The sequence below is a fragment of the Falco rusticolus genome, chromosome 5 (assembly GCF_015220075.1).
Source record: "Falco rusticolus isolate bFalRus1 chromosome 5, bFalRus1.pri, whole genome shotgun sequence".
Taxonomy (NCBI): Eukaryota; Metazoa; Chordata; class Aves; order Falconiformes; family Falconidae; genus Falco; species Falco rusticolus.
In genome coordinates this window covers 55297019-55315920 of record NC_051191.1, presented here as the reverse complement: position 1 = coordinate 55315920, position 18902 = coordinate 55297019, and the positions used below count along the sequence as shown (strand labels likewise).

The 18902-nt window shown below is 47.3% G+C and overlaps 1 protein-coding gene across 7 annotated transcripts in view; it reads right to left on the bottom strand.

The window, feature by feature from the left end:
• TCF20 (transcription factor 20) overlaps positions 1-18902 on the bottom strand; it is a 131491-nt gene extending 112589 nt beyond the window's left edge. For 5 of the 7 annotated variants that reach the window (XM_037387619.1, XM_037387625.1, XM_037387626.1 and 2 more), the window contains exons 1-2: positions 18636-18901; positions 5927-6036 (exon numbers count right to left, since the gene is read on the bottom strand). The gene's annotated coding sequence lies outside the window, so the exon portion shown is untranslated. Of the gene's footprint in view, positions 1-5926; positions 6037-18635 lie in introns of all 7 variants that reach the window. The other 2 variants (XM_037387627.1, XM_037387623.1) reach the window with 2 other exon arrangements.

The following is an 18902-nucleotide window of genomic DNA, read 5'->3' as shown; positions in this document are numbered from 1 at the left end:
CCACCCTGGGTGCAGAGAAGAGGATCAGGAAAAACAGTAAGGAAGCTACTTCAAATCTCTAGTGTCACAACCATGCCAGTGTGAACAGTTTAATGGGTTGTTATCCAAACAGTTCATAGTCCCTCTGGTTCTGGAGTAATTATATCCATTTTTAAAAAAGACATCACATAATGAGGTCTACCAATACCACAGAACCAGACAGGAAAGTAAGCAAAATGTCTGACCATACTAGGCAGACCAGAAAATAGCCCTGATTTCATGATGATATGATACAAGCCAAAGATGTATTCGCCTCTGCAACACCAAAACTTCCTCTAATCATACTACCTTGGAAAGGGAATACGAAAAACTGAGGGGGCTCAGCAAGCCACAACAAAGAAAGGAGACCTGGAAGACAGCAAAGACTTACATGAACTCCACACACACTAAACAGCAGTTATGTGCTAGGGGGAAAAAAAAAAAAAAAAGTCGTCCTCGAGTGCAACCAGACTATACAGCATACCAGGGCTGTGACACAGTGGGTACACACTCTTGTCCCCAGAAAACCTGTCCACCCTCTCACAGCCACAACCCAGCAGTAACTGCCATTAGCCATGGGAGAGAGCCATCCCTTGAAGGGGTAACAAGGCAGACTCTTTCCCCATGCCTGCCAAACTGAATACACTGTTTGCAAAGTCTTCACTGCGGAGCCTCATGGTTGGTATTTCCACAGCCTCGCAGACAAACAGCTTTGCTGGGTTGCCTTTCCTAGCTGCTTCAAGATAGATGTAAAAGAAATCAAGAGCCCTACTTTAAACTGATTGCAGGAATATACTGGAGTCTTACCTGCACTCCCAAGTTTGACAGCAACGTAATGAGGTCAGGGGATAGCTATGCTGTAACAGATTCCTTGGACTTGGCTCTATCCAAGGTAGAGGTGCACACAAATGCTGCTTCAGCTTGGATCTGCTCGCTCGCCAGCAGCCTGGATTCTTGAAAACCTACTCCAAGTGACGAGCCCGTCTCAGATTGCAATTCGGGCCCTTGATGTGGGCTCCCAGCTCCGTACTTCTGCAGCGGCCTCTGACAGCAGCACTAAGGACAGCAAAGTTTGAGCCAAGGTACAGCTGCCTGCAGCTGAAACAGGCCTGTAATAAATGCCAGAGGAGGGGGGACAGGCTCCAGGCAGCACATGCAAGGAAAGCATCTGACAGAGGCTAAGGTCGTCCCAGGGACCAGGAGTTCGACACCCATGATTAAAACATAATCAAGAAATGTTTCCTGACAGTGAAGTCTATTAGGCTGTGAAACAGGCTCTCACAGGAAGCAGGGGAAGTTTCATCCCACTGTCTCTGCAAGGAGTGATGGGGCAGGCAGTAGAGAATCAAGCTCCAGGACTGGTGAAATGGCCTGAAGGGGCCAGTCCCACAAGATGCCTCTTTCTGGAGTAACACCAACTTAAGAAATTCCCTCTGCCCCTCCTGCAACATCTCCTCCCCAGTTCTGCCAACATGGCTGCTCACAAGGCAGCACCATAGACTAGATCCTTGTAGCCTGGGTCGTTTCACATATTTGGAGGGATGGGGCTTTTGACCCACATTAGGTCACTGATGTATTTTATACCATAGTCCTACCAATGGTTACATCCACACAACCAGTGGGATGACAGCGGTGGTACTGGACAGGAATGTGAGGTGGGAGGTGAGGTAAAAGGAATTTCTTAGGCCATGCTATAAGTATCTTTATACTAACCCTGTGTGCATAAACTCATGCAAAGAAAGGCAGTGGAGGATGCAACTAGGGTGGAGGGCATCAATGAAATCATGATTTAGTATGGTCAGACTTGTGTAATTTGACATGACCTAACACATATGGAGATTATCTTAATTTACAGCAGAGGATGTCTCTGTTAATAATATATATGGTATCAAGTAAGTTTCTGACACACTGGGCTGGCACTAACTTAGCGTCAGGTCTGAGAGACTGCCTCAGTTTTGACTTTATTCAGTGTTCAATTGCCTCCCTTAAAGATTTCCTTTTTATGTTTTTTTAATGGGGGAAAGATCAGCTTGGTTTTGAACTGTGCAGATTGACAGGAACGCGTATTTTGCCCCATTTAAAGCTAGCAGATGCCTATCTCCCTTTTGGGTTCGTTTTTGGGGGGGGTATTTTTGTTTGTTTGTTTGTTTGGGGATGGGAGGGAAAGGAGGTGTTAAAAACATCACAAAGTTCAAAATTAATGTCTCAACTCGTAACACACTTCCCCCTCTCCCACAACACTGGTTGCAGAAGCTACCCACGGCTGACACTACTCGTGAAGCTCCATATGGTTCTGCTTCCCTTCATTTTTCCTCAGCCTGACAAACTTTGGCACTGCTCAGGTTTTCCTGGTCCTTGGGAAACAGGAGAGATTCCAACAATTCCAGCTTCTCCTTCCTTTGCTTTTACAAAGCTCCCATGGTGCCATGTATGAAAAACCTATTGTAATGGCAAAGCATAAAGGCAAATTTGTCTAAAACATCATGGGTACTGTCAAATTTTTCATATTGCACTTAATATTGGCAATAATTACTTACAGTGCATTAGAGTCGAAGGACTTCAGTAACATCAGGGTCCCTCACTCATTATAACATACACATACAGCACAAATGTCTGTGGCTGACTAACAGGCTAGTAAAGTTATTTTATTTAAGGTAGAAAGGCTTCAAAATGGACTGTCATTTTAAAGCACCATGAGTTGACAACAGTTTGTACAATTATCACAAACCATTCAGAGAAAGCTTCCACTACACCCAGGAAGTAACCATGAACACAGTGAGTATCCTGTATGCACCATAACTCAGCAAGTGCTTTTTGCAGCTCCCTTCTACATCAGTCATGAAGGATATAGATCATTACAGCCTCCAGCTATAGAGCTTCAGCTCACAGAGTAGCAGCTCACACTTCTAGCTCTGGAGATCCCCAGTTCAATCTGCTGCATGTCAGCCAAGAGGGCAGCTGTCATGTAATTACAGCCACAACTTTGCATGTGAAGAAGTAGGGAGAGCGAACAGAGATCTTATTATAGAATTCTGTTTGCAACCTGCTGAACAGCTCCCTATTTAAAGTAACTTCTTGTAAGGGGGGGGGGGGGGGGGGGGGGGGGGGAGGAGGGAAAGTAGTCTTCCAACTCAGCTTCCCAATTCTCTCCATTTTGCAGAAGAAATCAGTGCTGCTTTGCAAAGTCTTTTGTTACCAATACACATATATCAGACAAAGCACAAAAGTCTAGAGCCAGGAGTAACGCTGTAGCCCCTTATCAGTCAAAAAAGAAAAAAACAAGTCTCGTTGCAACCAAGACATCTGAAGTTCAACAGGGCATCTTAGTTTCTGAACTATAACCATTCACCAGCAGCCAAGCCATTTGGTACTGTGCTTTAAGTATTAAAATTTAAGTTTAAGAAACCTTAACTTGGTCACATCTTGTTTTCTGCAAACTGCACATACAAGCTCTCAGGGAGACTTAACAAAACAGAGGATCCAGGAGGACAGTATGTTTGAACTACAAAGGTACAAACCATGGCAAAAAAAGCAGTCTCAAATGAAAAGATCTTTTAATGAATGCAACACAAAACAATCAAGCCAAGTTTCTTTTTATCCATTAATTTTTCTGCAGATCCTTCTGCACACACACAATTTTTGAGCCAAATTTTTTTCCAAGCCAAGACATTCAAAAACAGAATTTGAAACAATATAATCCAGTTTTACAGAAACATTAGTTTTCCCCCAACAGTTCCTCTAGAAATCTGTCTTTCCTCAGTAAAGTTATTTCAGGCTTAACACACAGATTAAATTCTTTGCAGAACACTCTCCTCTCTCAAGACTGTGCCATCCATCCATGACCCAGCAGCACAGAACCTGTGGGTCCTCCATTGTCTGGGGTGAATCAGCCACTTTGGACCATGAGCAACAGATCGGAGCTAACTCTACAACTTCCTGCAAACTACCAACATGCTTGCTAAATACACTCAAAGTAGACTGATCTGACTCAAACCATTCAGGACCTGCCTGCAAGAACACAGACTCGCCAAAAAACATCAACTAGTTCATGCACACCACACCAGTGGCCCCTCAAAACTCCCCAAAACAAAGTGCTGTGCTTCCAACAGGATTTGATGAGAAGCACCCAGCAGACAGCCAAGCTAGAAGGTGTTCAGATGACTGCTAACACCAAGTGCAAGCCTGCAACAGTTAACTCTAGAATTCACTAACACACTGTATTTAAACCAGCTGACTGAATTCTCTGGCGACATCCTCTAGTCAGCCTCATTTCTGAAGGCCCATTTTCATTTGGCTCAGAGTGTCTTCTACTCCGCACCTCAAGCAAGACCTGCTCAGGAAACACACAAACTACTTGACCATCTCCTTCCCTTTAGAAGAGTGTGAGGGAGAGAAGGACACAAAGCCCAGTTTTGAAGAAAGCTATGTGCAGCTGCAGCAGCACAAAAACATTTGGGGCTGATTATACACACGCAGCAAAACCCTGGCTGGGCTCATCCCGCAGAAGGGACCCATAAAAGGTTCACCTCCCCCTCACCTACTGCAACCAGGCAAAGCCCAGGAACATCTGAACCACACTTGTTGCAGACATCCAATGAAAGCAGTACAATCCTATGCAGAGATGACTGAAATGAGACACCATTATGCTATTTTCTGGTATTATTTCTGTAAATTTAGCACTGCTAAAAGGTTCCAGATAGACATTCTCTGGAGACCAAAATCTTTTGCCTACCCTGAGAACATATACAGAGAGAACAGCAGCAAAACTTACACGTGCTCTTCTCATCTCTCCCAGCCTGCCGAGGCTGAAACGACTGACAAAGGTCCAAAATAAGGGGGACACATAAATTATTAATATTGTACTAGTAGTCTCGCTGTTGCTGTGACAGTCTAAAGACTTAACAGAGGCAGGCTCTGCAGGGAAATCCTACTTTACTTCAAAATCATTCATTCAGGAAACTTACACACTGAGGAGAAAAGAATCATTCTGCAGCACGCTCTGTCAAACCCCTCAGCTTTTAGACCCTTGGTTTCTAAAGCAAAAGCAATTTTAACAAGAACAGGAAATAGACATGAAGCATAAGGCCCTTCGGATTTCAAGTGAGCAACATTGGAACAGCATTACTTCTGGACGCAAACCCTAACACATCTTCTCATGCCTGACCTGGAAAGTCCATCCCACTTCTGAGAGCCAGATAAGTGTTTTGTCTCTGCAGCATCTCTGCTGAAACAGCCAAGTGGCATACCAGCAAGAGGATAATGGGTAGCTGTGCAGAGGCAAGTGGAAGGGAGCCAAAAATCCACTTCAGTTTGCCGCTTGGGCTGCAACCTGTGCTTTAAGCCCATGTGAGGCTCCAGATTCACATTCTCCCCGCAACCTTTTGTTTCATTCCAGGTCTCATGCTGTACCTGCTGCCACCTGGCCAAGTACCCATAAGTAATACTCAAAGAGATGCTGCTTCCTACTGATCTATTCGCCTCCTCTCCCCTGTTGCAAGGGGAACAGTTTGTACAGAGGCATTAGTCTGTTTTACGTCAATTTCTAGAACTTGAACAAATTACCTGAACTTTTACATTTCTGAAAAAAGTTAAATTATTTTCATCTTTCTTAGTAATCAGAATAGATTTACTTTTCATTTAAAACACAAAATTTTCCTCCCAAAATATTTGACATAGTTACTGAAATGTTTTCTTTACTAAAGCCCACCAAGGCTTCAAGATTATTAATATTTTGAATATAAAGAGGCACAACATTGCTCCATACCAATAAAAAAAGCAAATTTTCACACAATAAAGTAATTAAATTTGAAAACTAATACTTTCTACTAAAAATTCTTGCATTTAAAAACACAAAAAGGTTTCCAATAATTCTAGACACTGATGGGGGCAAAGAAAAATCAGACCCTACCCCCAGCTGGATGGCATTCCTCTCTTTGGGTGCAATGTGGTAACATTTGATTGACGCATCTGATCCATTCCAAAACTCCAGGCGATGTTTAATCATCAAAGGGCAGAATCCTATTAATTTTCAGGAAAAAAGAAAAAATAGAAAAACAGAGTAGAATATGGAGGCAGGACACAGATCACCTGGTGTTTGTCTAGCAGATCCAGTTGATTAAGCTAGGTCCATAATAACCAACAGATTAAAGACTGAGTTGATGGCAGAAACTCTTATATAGCAGTTTAAGCCCCTTCTTCCCCTCCACCCTCTTTCTGCCATCTTGGCTCAACCCAGTCTCCCAACACAACCTGGAACGTTAAACCCATAGCAAAGGAAATGAAACAGGAATATGGAAAGGAGTGGGAAGAGATAAACCAGAGTAAATAGGGACAGCATGAAGAGCCCATTGGCATGCAACCAAGAGCCTATGCAGGCCCTTGCGACAGCAGGAAACAAGAGACCAGGCACGTTATCAGGAGATGGCAGTAGAGCAGATGCAAGAAGGTGAAGGTTCAAGTGGTCCCTGAGCTCAGGCGGTAAGAAACAGCAGCAGGCAGAGTACAGAAGTGAACCCAAGCATGCACAAAGATCTAAGCTTCAGAAGCAGCAACACACCAGGCAACACACTAGCTTGGTGTCTGCTGTGATAGGCATTTTCATTATCAACAGCCACGGTACAAAAAAATACAGTGTGAACCTTCCACATTATACAAGGCTTTCCAGTCTGCCCATAAATTTATTTTGCTATCAGCCAAACCCAGATCCACCAGTATCAACCACTTCTGCTGTAAAACAACCCTCCACTTACAGTCTTGCATTGAACAGTTGCCACTGTTCCATTTCTGCATTGATGAGCACTGCAAGCCCTCAGGACCCACCAATGCAGCACAATCCCAAGAGGAATTTACCCATTCCAGCAGCAACCAGGCAGCAAGCATCACCAGTATGATCCTTCCACCTGGCCACCTGACTTGTCAGATCAGCCCACATCCCTGTCAACCAGCCTGAAGCCAGACACCTTCCCACTAGAAGTGGAAATTTGGCTGAAGTGTCAGCATGACAGCAGGGAAATACTCCTGGTCTAGCTGGCCAACCACCTGTTTGGAAACGTGAGCTGCACAGAGGTCTCGGGGCACCTCAGTCAGTTGCCTGGTTGTTTCTTACATCTGTTCTGTGTTCACAAGTCTTGGGAGGATTAACAGTAGAGAAGAGCTGGATAGGGAAAAGTAGAGAAGGCAAGAACAAGCTGACATACTGCAAAGGGAAGTGAGCAGCAGGCTGAAGATGGAGTTGTACAGTAGGAAAAGCAGTTGCTACACTGCAGAGCGGGAGCTGGGGGAAACGGGAGGGGGCTGTTAGCAGAAAAAAGGCAGGCAAAGGCACGCCACCACGGGGAATGGGAAGGGCCTGTAGCCCAGGGCTGATAAATCAGATATTGCTGCCAGAGCCTTACACCAGCCCCTAAAGCCTCTACCACTGACTGGGAGGCTCACCAACAAGCAAGATCTGCCCCAAGTGTGCCCACCCAGCAGCTTCAGGTACTCATTTAAGGTATCTCGGGTCTGGACCATTAAGTACCCTCAAGATTAAGGACACAGACTTTGAATTCGACATGGCAGAGTCACGTGCAGCTCACACAATGAGAGCAAGATATGCTCCCAGCCCTAACAAGGACTGCAGACTGCAGCTCATGCCTCCCTCAGGCTCCTCAGAGCAAGCAGTTGCACACCCAGCCAGACTGCCTTTGTAACCAACCCTCCGGCCCATCAGGGCCTGAACCCTGGACCATCAGCAGTGAAAACACAAAATTCCACCTCATGCTCTAAATAATTAAACTCTTTGGGAGCACCGGCAGACTCATAAAACTCTTACACAGACCAAGCCAGTCATTAATGGGGGTCAAAGATGAATGCTTTTTTTTTGTTGTTTGTTTAAAGTGTGCTTTGATGCGTGGGAAGAGTGGTGAGAAGAGATCTTCATTACCCTCTCTGGTACCTGATGAATTTTTCCTTTCCCAGCTATCAACACCTCCTACTTCCACCCAAACCTCATACTGCTGGCAATCATCCGGACGGCCAGAGACAATCAGGAGGTGTGTTTGGGTGACATCTGTGCTAGCCGATCACCTGCAGGTAGGGACACAAGAGGCCTTGCTGAGCAAAGCCAGGCTCTACCAGAGGCTCAGCCAGTGCTTATTACAAGGGTTTGGGTTTCACACAAATGCCGGCGGGTGGAATCCCAGGGCCAGTGTGATGCTAGAAGTCATGCAAACCACAACCTCACACACCATGTCCCTTACAGCAAGGCATGGAGCAGAGCAAGCCAGTAAAATCTGTCGGGATTATTAGCCTGGGCTCAGAGCCAGAGCTGGGAGCTGCCACAAGGGCAGGGAGGCTGCCTGCAGCCCAGCAGGTCAGCAGGAAGGAAGTGGAAGTCCCCTGACAGGCCAGGAGAGACAGCAGGCAGGAAAGGCAAGACACAGTTGAGAAAAGGTCACAGAAACACTAGTCTGACCCACCCCTTCTGGCCTTAAAATACATACATACATACGCACACGTGTGAGCTTCTTACTACTATGCTACTGTCCAGACATTTTAGGGAGACCTCTGTTCTTCCCACTCCCTTTGCATTCCCCCAACCCACACCAGATTTGAAAATGGTTCTTTAGGCTATCAACGAAAGCCTTGGGTGGAGAGAAGGGAAAGCAGGTTTTGTGGGGGATTACCACATCAACACAGAAAACGGCCCCCAGCAGTATGCCGGGATGTTGGATGCTCTATCAGCAGTATCAATTCCAGCCTGCACCAGCCAAGTCTCTGCCAACCTGTTTTCTCTGCTGCTTTTGCTCCATGTGGAAGAGAGGCCACAGACTGGGAGTGGCTCTGGGATCTCTGCTAAGAAAGTGGCTGGTGTAGCAAAGCCAGCTTTTATTTATTAAGTGGTACTGATAGATGCCCCTTTTTTCAAGTCACTGGGAACCTTCTCCCAATAAACCCCAATACTCGCACTTCCAGAGGGAAAAGCTTTACAGACCACACTAGTACTCATCTTTCTCAGCGTGGCAAAAGCAGCAGCTGTTACTTCCATTATTCTTGGAAATAGGGGGGGAAATAGCTAGGACTCTCAAGCCTTGGCACCTCTTCCCTCCCACCCTTTGGCTACCAGAGCTACAGTTACTATTCAGGGCAGAAGTGCTCAACAGAGCACACATTCCAGGGGGCTGAGCCATCCCACGTGGCCAGGCTCAAAATGGCAGACAGCAATGAATAGGATAATTAGAAAGTACAACAGAAACCGCAACATAAAAACAAGCAGCTTCTATTACAAGAAACAGTTCTATGGCATGGTTAGATCCATCACCCCATATGCTGGGTCATGGTGGTGCCTCAGGAGCCTGCTGCTATTATCTGTTTGCAATCACATTTCAGCCCATCTTTCTGCTTAATGCACGAAAAGCAGAGCTAATCAGATTCACTCTCTCTTTCTGCTTAATGTCTCCAGTTCCCAAGCATACTCTGTACCGCTTCAATTGATGTTCAACTAACACTAGCAAGGAGCGTGCAGTGCAAAGAAAAAAAAAAAACTAAAAATGGAACTATCTATTAATTTTAGTCCTTCTTTCCACCTATTATGTCTAAAATTCCTTCTACACTTGAGCTTTGCAAACCGAAGTCAGGAAATTCCCATTTCCCTCTCTACGCCACACCCGGCTCACATATGAGCTCCCTTCTCCAAGCTGCTCCTCCAGTCGTATCTGGGCAATTAATTATAGCACAGACCTATCAGGCTTTCCTCTCACTCTCTGGAACAGCTTTTTTAAATATTTCCTGGCTAGGAACCTCCACAGAAGGATGTCTTCTGCTGGCACCGTAATAGCCCCTCTTTGTTAATCTATCTGAAGTGACCATCACATGATCTCCTACTCCCTCTCCCACCAGCACTATTTAATTATTGCAGTCCTACACAGGAACTCTAATGTGCCCTCAGCATTTCCAGTCTGAGGACAAACAGGACCCTGGAACGGCTGCTTCTCACTGCATTCCTTCGCACTCCACATGGAAGCTGGAGCATTGCTAGAGTCAGCTACGGTACCTGGATCTTCGCTAGAGCAACCAACACAACAGCAGAGAAGTCCCCAGACTGGGCAGATCACATGAAAATTCAGCAAAAAGATTCAGGAAAAGACTGCCTTACAGGAATGCCCATCATCATGAGCCTGGTTAAGCTGCACAGGAGGAGAGTCACCCATTACAAGCACAATTGAAGATTTGCCAGAAAAGCAACAAAAAAAAATAATCAGCCAGTATTTACAGGAGATGAGAAAGAGATCTAGGTGGAAGACAAAAGTGCCAGGATACATATCTCTATCCAGGAGGAGTGACAGAAAGGAAGACCGCAGAGATGAAACCCCAGCCAACCTATGCATCTGTACACATCCCCCAGCTAATACCCACGACATCAATCAGAACAATGGCAGCTCTGGAGAAGACCCTGATTATCCAGCTCCTTCACTAACATCTTCCCCAGAGGCTGCAAGCATGTGCAAGGGGATGGAAGAAAAACACACTTTGCAATGAGATTACTTAGAGCATTTTCTATATGGCCGCCTCTCTTATAAATATGTCTTTTTGAAAAAAAATATTGCAGCTGGCTTACAAGTGTGTCGGATTTAAAAAAAAAAAAAACAAACCATAACCTTGAAAACAAAGACACTTTGTGCTCAACATCTCCAGTGGCACCATTATTTAGTATCAATACACTGGTTCTTCCTTTAATTCACTCCATCCTTGGAACACAAATCCACTGTAACAGCCACCCAGTGTACAATCTTACCATGCAAAGCAACACAACCCTACAATAATCTTTCTCTTGCCATAACGTCTTCACATACCAATGAGAAAAATTTAGCCTTAAATGCTTAAAAAAACCCCCGATCAACTGCAGTACAGCATGAAACAAATCTATAACAACCCTCAAGTTGAAGCAACTTTCCTTGTCCCTCTCTACTACTTTTCTTATTTGAAAATGGCTGCACAAACATTTCTAATTTGTGCACCACACCAACTGCAACCTGCCCCTCCTGCTAGTACAGCCGCTCAGTCAGTCCACACATGCATAGGCTCACTGCATCCTGCTGCCTCTGGCACACTACTCTTCACTGACATCATCTTCACTTTCATGCTGTATAAAATTCACCAGACAGACACAGTATCTGCTCCTTTAGCTGTAAAGCAATCACTAGGCCAACAGATGCCTCCATGCAGTCTCCCAAATGCGCACTCTGACCCACACCATGCCCCTGCTAAGTAGATGCTTGGGCATGCATCTCGTTCGGTGACACATCCCCCCTCCCTACAGTCAGCAAGGGCTGATGCAGATTCACTGACCCATCAACGGCAAAGCCAAAGCAGAAATGCTGTTCACACTGGTCAGCAGAAGCAAAGTTCGCCTTGGCCAGCTCCCACAGTCTGAGCTTCAGCACAACCCTGGCTTCATCGCATCCCCGGAGCAAGATGGCACCGTTCTGCAATACCACAGCAGTGTCCCACAAGGCCTTCCCAATTCCTGCTGGTGCCTGCAAATTAGTTAGGCAGCAGCACCTGGAGCAACTCTAAGTCACAGTTCAGAGACGGAGAGACTTCCTCCTGCTGCCATGGTACCCAACTTCAAGCCTGGCTCGCCACAGGTGTGCAGGAAACTCTCTGGACATTTCCCTGCCCTTGCCATTTACCCCAGGCCTCGGGGACCACCTGGTCACACCAACTTCAAGGCCTCAGTCCAAACAGCCGCCATCACCACATGTAGGGAAGCTCTTTCCCAAACTCTGCCCACAGCTATCTCCTCAGGCAGTCTCCTTTTGCCCTCTTATAGGGGAGGGTTACAGCTACTATTTTTGAGCCCTTTAATAATAATAATAATATATCAGCCTAATAATAACAACAATAATTCTTAGGCTCATAGCAAGATGCTGTTAGCAAGCGGCTCTCGGGACCTGTGGTATGTCTCTTGCTGCAGAGGCAGTGGAACTCAACCTTTTCCCTTTTTCCCCCTTTTGAAAATACTGCTTGAGAACAGAGTCAGCATCTGGAGGCACGCGAGTATATCCCGAGGAAAGAATGAGAGGGGAAGGGAGGGACCTGAAAATGAAGGCTGAGGGTGAGGTTTCACATTACAGCTGAACCAGGCTAACAGTTCACTGCTGCCAGAAAAGCGGGGCCCCGTTTCCACCTTTCTTTCATTCCCTACCTTTCACCGCCGGCAAAACAAATCTCGCCCCTCCTGTGCGGTAGCTCCGATACGAGCCTAAACCTGGTGAGCAGGTTCCGCTCTCAGTCCCAGGAGAAAACTATTCACTTTTTTATATTTTTGGGCAAGTCAGCTTTCCAAACACTGAAGAAGCTGGATCTGTTCAGCACCAGAGCCGGCATAAGGCAAGCAATAATGGCCACAGAGCCACGAGCAAGGCACGACCAACAACACATAGTTAGATTGGTTCAATCGCAGCAAGAAAATCCATCATTACCCAAGTGAAACTGAGGCTTCACCTAGTTCTTCACGGGCTTACCAGTCAGCATAAAACAAGGGGCCCAGCTGAAAAGCCTGCAATAGAGGTGTTTGCCAATAATCTTAGGCTCTACCTACAACAACATTTCCGAATTGGATGCTGAAGACAGCCGTGTAGGTAATGAATGACACTAAAACTGAGCAGACCCAAACCAGACAGAAATACAAGAAGTACTGCAGGTTTTCCAATAATAATTGTACCTATTCTTAAACTGGACTCTGTTATTATTAAACAAGATGGCTGCCTTCATCACTATGCTCAGAAATGTCTGTTTTCATTACAAACTTAACAATTAGTTTCAGGGTGCTCTTGATAAAGCATTTTTCTTTCCCTATCAGCTTCTACATCATCAGATGAACAAAAATAATGCAGTTCTTTTTGATTAAAAAACACAAAAACAAAAACAAACACATATTACTTCACTGTCTTTATTCCTCTCCACCTCCTCTGCTCAATTACTAAAAGCAATTTACAGACAATAAATGTAACTTCACAGCTGCCTGTATGAAGTATTCCCTTCATTTTATAGATGAGGTTACAGGCTATGCAGAAATTAATATCAGCAAGGTCTACTTCAAAGCTGGATAAGCAAGAGGAACAGATGAACTCTTAAAGAATACAGATCATGCCTGTGCTCCAGTAAAAGCAGTAATAACGAATTAAGGATGTTACCAGTTGGATATAAATTCCTTGAATGTATCTACTTAAATACAGTATCAAACAAAAGCTTGCTTTGAGGTTTTGCTTTGGTTTATTCTGTTTTTATTAGGAACAGCATCATGAGATTTCAGATTTACCGCTCAGCATCCCATAGACCAAACATGCTCGCTTTACGAGTAAACACATGCTTAACTGATAACCTCACAGGCTCAAAGAGGGTCTTCCCAGTTGGTGCATGCTCACCAGGAACCTGCAGCTAGAAATTTTAATTGCTAAAGATCAGCAAGCCAGGAGAGAGTCCAACATTTTCTGCCATAACCTTGCGGGCTTTGGCAGGGCTAGGAGAAGCAAGAACCCACATCTGTTGTTCAAATCGCCAGCAGTGAGTTTGAAAAAGCAGAGTAGCAACACTAAAGGGAAAAAAAAAAATTAAAAGTGCAGTTTTGTGCAGGCTCTCTTCTGATTATAACTGCTCCTTAAGGCTTAATAAAAATGCATGGCCAACTTTTCTTCTTCCACACATTAGCAGAGCCCAGAAATAGCACCCGAGTCTGGTTCGACAACTCAGCAGGCCCAGCTTCTCCTAGCAAGAAAACACCACCAGCACACTAGTACTCCAAAGGCTGAGTCACCTGAATCCCTTCAAGGGAAAATAATTCTATTAAGAATTGGGGTGTTGGTATTGAAGACAAAAAGGAGTGTTAATTTTGGCACTCCTTAATTATGCTGGTTCCACTCCGTCCATTTACTACCAAACCTAATACCTGTAGGGTAGTAAATTCACCACACTCCTTCATCCACCCCCAAGGTCCTTACCTAATACCATCCCCTCTTTAGCCAACAGTTGCCTGTCATTGCTTATGCATTTCCTTATCCCTGACTAACACAAACTAGTATTTGTACAACCACAGCGCTTAGAAAACTAATTTAGGATTAAGGCCTTCATTTCTAGCCTGCATACAAATACCAGGCATGCTTAAACCAACAAGGCATTGTGGGCTTCTGTGCTGTGACTAGCTTAAACCCAAAAGCCGTATCGCGCACACATCAAAAAACAGACAGGCTTCAAGATGGAGCAAAAAATCAAACGCAACACAAAGGATTTGGACTTGCAAAATCTCTCATATGAGGAGAGCTGATAAACACAGTAACATTTCTAGCAGAACTGCCATTTTCTGCATTTTCACTGCAGCAAGTACAGATGTTTGTGCCCACTGATACTTGTGCCCTTTTCATCCAAGCCTGCAAAAGCATCACAACCTCACACTAGCCCTAAAAATGGCTCAGCATATGTAGCTGCTGCAGAAAGCACCTGCCCCAGCAAGTGGGAGTCTACACACAGAGCACACAACCCAGAAACCCCTTTTCAGGCAAGGTCTGGGATGTCCACGCCAACCCATCAAGCCACAAAATTTCCCAACAGCTGCACAACAGCAGGAGGAGAGAGGCAACCTAATGGGCTTGAACAGGTAGCCCTGTGGTTTATACTGGCACACCAATGTTATCAGCAACACTACAGGAGTCCAGAACTCGACTCCTACCACAGCCCCAGTCCAGCTGCCCTCATCTGCTCCACCTGATGACAGGCCACGGCACTCTGCTCTCTCCTAAACTCTTCTAAAGGGGATAGACTTGGAAAGAAATTGGTGGCTCATGGTCAGAATTTTATTTTTGAGGTTAGCTGATCTGTTGTGGAGACTGATCCACTGATATTTTTCTAATTTAAGGAACATATAAGATGCCTAGAAATTGATAGCTGCTTTTTAATTAAATTGAAATAAGTAAATCACAGCCTGTTGCCATGGAGAATGAACAGACACAACCTCTTGACTCCAGGGCAGGATCAAGCAGGAGAGGCAGACAAGGCTGCGAAATTAAAAACACCTATTTTAAAGCAAATGGTCTTGATAATTAGCAAAAAACGTGGCATAGGGAAATAATATAACCATATGGCAGGAAGTGGTTTTCAAGGTGAACTACAAAGCTGTTTTAAATAAATGAATAAACTACTGGAGCTGCTGGGTCTCTCACAAAATCATACATGCAGGATTAAACGAGATTTTAAAAATACACCCCAAAAAATAGCAGCTCTTCTTTCACTCTCCTGCCTATAGCCTGCATCAGTGTCTGTTCTTATTTTTAAGGACTTGTTTCAAGTGATTAACATTTGCACCTATTTGCAGTTACCAGAAACATTTTCAACAGCCTTTCGGTTCACCCTGAAGCAAGAACCAAGTGTATGGGATATAATCCTGGCCAGGTCATCAGACACTAATAATCACCCCTGAATCTACACATCCATGTTATGACTTCCATGACAGTGACTTTGGAGGGAATTTGCCCTCCACACACCACATATCCAACCCTGTGCTACATCTCTCAAGAAGCACAGCTCAGAGAGAGTCAAAAGGTAATGCTGGTCTGTCAGGGGGGAGGCAGCACAGCCTTCGACACAAGCTTGGCTGATGGGACAAGAGCCTCGCACACTCCCTTCCCAGTTTGTCCAGAGCACAAGGCATCAAAATATTCCACCCCTTCCCATTTCCAACCTCACCTGCTACCAGCTCACCCCTGTCAGGAACGGCTGCCCAGAAAGACGGGGCTGGACAGTTTATGTTGCTCCTCTACCACCTCTGCAGAGAGGGGATTGTACAGCAGTTGTCACGACCCTTTTAAGACACTTCTGCTCTGCTCAGATCCAAAAGGGCTGCAGCAAGGAAACTCCCTCATCACCTTCTCGAGCCCAGAGAGGGCAAATCGGAACAAGACTGTCTTACAGTTTCCAGTGAGCATGTGGCCAAAGTACATCAAATTCATAATAAACCTAAAATATTCGAAATAAATTGTACCTCATGACTCAGTTTCAAAAGTGTGCTGTACGTTTTTTTGAAGGGAAGGGACAGATGAACTAACTTTCACTTGAAACATCCCATCCACTCTGGGGAAAAGCCAGCCTTTTCTCCTATTTGTGAAAACACAAGTTCTCAGCCACAGTCATTAGTCTTCCACGGCAGCTAATGACCCACATGAAACAAACTGTCAGGGTCCCAGTCCAGGCCCTCGTGACAGAACTGGTTACATTAAAAACTAGTCACATTCTTAGCTCTAAATTCCCTTCCATTTCCCACCATAACCAAGAAACATCCACAAAGGGAGGGGAGTCAGGACAGGAATCTTAGAAAAAGAAGGGGTTGGGGAAAAAAGAGCAATTAAAATCAGTAATGGCTGCTTTCACAGTTTTGCCTCAGTTTAGAGCATTAGCTCCTTTAACTGAAATCACACTACATAAGATTCATGGCTTTCATTAAAAATAAACCCCAGGTCCAAGTCTGCATGAAGATATGCATAAACTGGCAAATCTGGTTCACCCAAAGGACACCGACAAGGACCCGAATGCCACTGCTTAAAAATGCTGGGGTGGGGGTAGCATGAGTGGGCAGACTGGTAGTCTTTGAACAGTTGAGGCAAACAGCAGTATCTACCCAACCTCCTCGCTCATGCACTCCCTTTCTTTCCAAAGCCTGCAGCAAGAGGAGCAGTGAAATGTCTTGGGACACACTGGTTGCACCAGAAGCTGCTACACACCCTCAGTTTCCTCTCTCCCTGCTGCCTTCCCTGGCGTGTGTTCGGTTTCTGACTGCTTGAACCATGGTCCTGCCCCACCACCTTGAACCCAAATGGCTTCACCGGAGCTGTTTCTGCCCTCACAGGCACCAGACACCCAGAGGGCAACAGATGGGTTGCTTCTCCTCACCTTGTAGCTTTACCTAAGCTTAATTTTGACTTAAAGAGAAGAGATCTAGCACAATTATCAAGTCCAGCCCAACACCTCCCTCTGAAAGGGAACTGTGGTTTCTTCTGTGCCCTCACAAGCCAAGATAACCATGCATGACCGTGCAGGGGAAGACTCCTTCCCAGGGACACTTCCAGTTGGACAGAGCCAGGGTTAACGGGCGCCTGTGCTAAGACTCAAGCCAGGCAGCCACTTGGCATATAAAGAAACATGCTAGCCGTGCCCAGGAACAGGTTATTTTCTTACCACAGCAGAAAGGGTCATGAACCAAAAAACAAATTGAAGAAAATAAAGAAAAAAGAAAACCCTCAAACATAAATCCATTCTCTTCAGCAGCATTGCACTGTGCCATATACACCAAGAGGGGAGAGCACTTGCGGGACCAAGCCCCCTGCCCAGGCTGTCCACAGCCCCCCATTCCCATCACTCTTGCTCACCCTCTGCCCGCTCTTCTCCAACCTCCTGCCTGTCCCTGTGCCACCACAGCTCCCTGCAAGTCCCTCCTGCACCCCCAGCCCACGTCCCTAGGACCCCTTTCTGCTACCCACAAACTCCTCCTGACCCCTACATCCCCAGTGCACCACACTCTCAGCACCCACACGCAGCAAAACCGGGAAGAAGTACTCCCCAAACCAGAAAAAGCTTCAGACACCAGCCTTGCCGGGATAATTTTCACCCAGCGGCGGGTGTCCCCATGGCGCTCCATGGGCTCCAACCGGGAGTTTCCAGCCGTAAACCTCGGCCGCGTGTGGCACATGTGCGCGCCCCCGCCGCTGTCAACAACTTCCAGCAGCCACTGTCCCGGTGGACAAGTCCCGGGTGGGAGGGGGCTGCCTACCATCGCCAGCAGCGATCTGGCTTGGGAAAAGCAGCTCGTAAGCGGGATGGCGCTTCGACAAAAAAAAATAATAATAAAAAAATCACCTTAATATTCTTCTTAACAGCGACAAAGGTCGGTCAGTACGCCTTGGTCCATAAGGGGGGGGGGGGTGTTATGGGCGAAGGAAGGGGAAGGAAGGGGGGGTGTTATGGGCGAAGGAAGGGGAAGGAAGGGGGGGTCACTGCACAAAACCGCACGGCAGTAACTGTTTGCTCGCCGTAACATGAACGTAACACGAAGGCACCGGAGGCGAACGAGGCTGCCCGCCGGGCAGGAACCCCCGCGCGGGGACAACCGGCGGTCTGCGGGCAGCGCCAGCGCCCCCCCCCCCGCCCCGCGCCCTCGGCACCCGAGCGCGGCCGCCCCCGCCCCGCCCGCCGGAGACCCCCCGCCCCGCCGCGGCGGCGCCCGCCCTGCACGCGCGGGGAAGGCGGCCGGGGCGCGCGAGACGCGAGGGCGGCGGGTCGTTCCCCCCCCCCCCCCCCGCCACGCGGAGCCCCGGGCGGGGGGGCGCGCGCAGAGCCGGGGTTGCGGCCCGCGGAAGAACAAACAGCCCCCCGGTAACACCGCACGCGGAGGGGGGGGGGGGGCAACAAACCCCAAGATTTACAAAGTCACCCCAGCACAAATCGGGGGGAAGGGAAGGAAGCGGGGTGCCCGCCCCCCCCTCCCGCGCCGCCCCCGCCCGGGTGAAACCCCCGCCCCGCCCGCGAGGTGGGGGGGCGCCTCGCGCGCCAGGTGAGGCGGGCGGGCAACCGCCGTCAGGGCCGCCGCTTACCTGTGGGGGCCGGCCCTCAGGGTCCCATGGCAGCCCCGTCCCGCCCCGCCCCGTCCCGCGGCGGGCAGAGGGGCTCCCCAGTCTTTGTTGCGCGGAGGGGAGCGGGTACGGATCCTGTCAGCTCATGTGCCGCGGCGGGCTCGGTCTCCGGGGCTTCTCCGTGCTGGTCCCCCCCGCTCCCCTGCCCGCCCTCCGCCGGCGCTCAGGGCAGGCCCCGCAGCCGGGCGCGGGTCTCAGGCCCGACTGGCTGCTGGCAGAGCGGCGGCG